This window comes from Myotis davidii, unplaced genomic scaffold, assembly GCF_000327345.1.
Source record: "Myotis davidii unplaced genomic scaffold, ASM32734v1 scaffold900, whole genome shotgun sequence".
Lineage (NCBI taxonomy): Eukaryota > Metazoa > Chordata > Mammalia > Chiroptera > Vespertilionidae > Myotis > Myotis davidii.
Window position 1 is genome coordinate 1,845,120 of NW_006295185.1, and position 2,462 is coordinate 1,847,581.

Consider the following 2,462-nt stretch of genomic DNA (forward strand, 5'->3'; position numbering starts at 1 on the left):
AAAATCTGTGTGGGTAAGGGTGCCAGCCTTGCTAGCCCCTTCAGGTGCAAGGACCTTGCCAGCTTACATCTGGCCCCCAACATGCCACTGCTGGCCTGAGCCTAGGCCCTTTGTGGCCCTTTGCAGCTGCACCTCGGCCCTTCGCAGCCGCCCACAACTGCCTGAGCCTTGGCCCTAGCAGCCACTGTGGCTTTTTCCAGAAGGCCGTCCCTAATTAGCATATTATCCTTTTATTAGTATAGATAATTTACATATATCTTTATTAAATTTAAAGTATACAACATGATAATTTGACACACTTATATATTATTAAATACTTACCTCAGTAGGAGTAGTTAACAACTCCATTACCTCACATAGTTTCCTTTTTTGTGTGATGAGAGCATTAAAATCTACTCTTAGCAATTTTCAAGCATATAATACAGTGTTAACTATAAACACCATGCTGTACACTAGCTCCTCAGAACTTATTAATCTTATAACTAGAAGTTTGCACAATTTGAGGAACATTTCTTCATTTGCCCTCAACTCCCCAGCCTCTCACTACACCATTCTACTCTGGTTTTGTGAGTTTGGCTTTTTAAATATTCTATGTATAAGTGATATCATACATTATTTGTCTTTCTCTGTCTGACTTATTTCACTTAGCCTAATGCTCTCAAGGTCCATCCATGTTGTCAAATGGAAGTATTTCTTTTTTCTCATGGCTTAATAATAGTCCCTTGTGTATATGCCATTCATCTATGAACTGACACTTAGGTTGTTTCCGTATCTTGAATATTGTGAATAATGCTACAATGAACATGTGAGTACAGTATCTCTTTGAGATCTTAATTTCATTTCCTTTAGATATATACCCCAAAGTGAAATAGTTAGATCATATGTTAGTTCTATTTTTCTTTCCTTTTTTGGGGGGGGGCTTACACAACAGAAATCTATTTTCTCACAAGTTCTGGAGAAGTCTAAGATCAAGGTGTTAACAGGGTTGATTTCTACTAAGGCCTCTCTCCTTGGCTTGCAGATGAATGTCTCATCTCTCTGTCCTCTCATGGTCTTTCCTCTATGCCTGTCCTAATCTTTCCTTCTTTTTTATTCCTGTGAGTTTGATAATTTTTTAATTTTTTATTGTTGACATTATTACAGATTCCCCCTGACTTTGCCCCCCACTTTGCCCCTCTCCACTCAGACCCCACCCTCCACTCCTTCTGGCCCTAACCACATTGTTGTTTGTGATCATACTGTTTTCCATAGTGCTGTACTGATTTATATTACTACCAATATTTCACTAGGGTTCCATTTTCTCCACATCCTCCCCAATACTTGTTAACTCTTATCTTTTTTACAATACTGATTCCAACATGTGTGAGGTAATATCTCATTGTGGTTTTGATTTGCATTTCCCTAATGATTAGCAATATTGAGCATCTTTTAAAAAACTTTGTTAGTCTTTTGTATATCTTCTTTGGAAAATGTCTACTCAGTTCCTCTGTACTGTTTTTAATCAGATTGTATCTGTGGTTTTTTGCTATTGAATTGTATGAGTTCCTTATATATTTTGGATATTAACTCCTTATTAGATATATGATTTGTAAATATTTTCTTTGATTCCAAAGGTTGCCTTTTCATTTTGTTAATTGTATATTTTGTTGTGCAGATGCTTTTTAGTTTGATGTAGTCCCACTTACTTATTTTTACTTTCGTTGTTTGTGCTTTTGGTGTTATATCCAAAAAAAATTAATTGTAAAGACTAATGTCAAGAATAATTTTTCCTATGTTTTCTTCTAGGAGTCTTATTGTTTCAGGTCTTATGTTTAATTATTTCATCCATTTTGAGTTAATTCTGTGAGTGGTGTAAGATAAGAGTTAATTACATTCTTCTATTTTTGATTATCCAATTTTCCAAACACCATTTATTTAAGTTTTTTTATTTATTGGTTAAGGTATTACATATATGTCTTTATTTCCCCATTGACCCCCTCACCCCCCTCTCATGCCCTCACATCCCTGATGTCTGTGTCCATTGGTTAGGCTTATATGCATGCAACAAGTCCTTTGGTTGATCTCTCCCCCTTATCCCCACCCTCCCCTACCTTCCCTCTGAGGTTTGATTATCTGATCGATGCTTCTCTGTCTCTGGATCTGTTTTTGTTCACCAGTTCATGTTGTTCATTTTATTCCATAAATGAGTGAGATCGTGTGATATTTATCTTTCTCTGACTGGCTTATTTTTATCTTTCTGACTGGCTTATTTCACTAAGCACAATGCTCTCCAGTTTCATCCATGCCCTAACACCATTTATTGAAGAGACTAGAGGCCCAGTGCATGAAATTTGTGCACTGGCAAGGGTACAGCCCCTCAGTATGGCCTGTGCCCTCTTGCAGTCTGGGAGCCCTTGGGGAACAGGCCTAAGCCATCAGTCAGACATCCTTAGCACTGCCGCAGAGGCAGGAGAGGGTCCTAA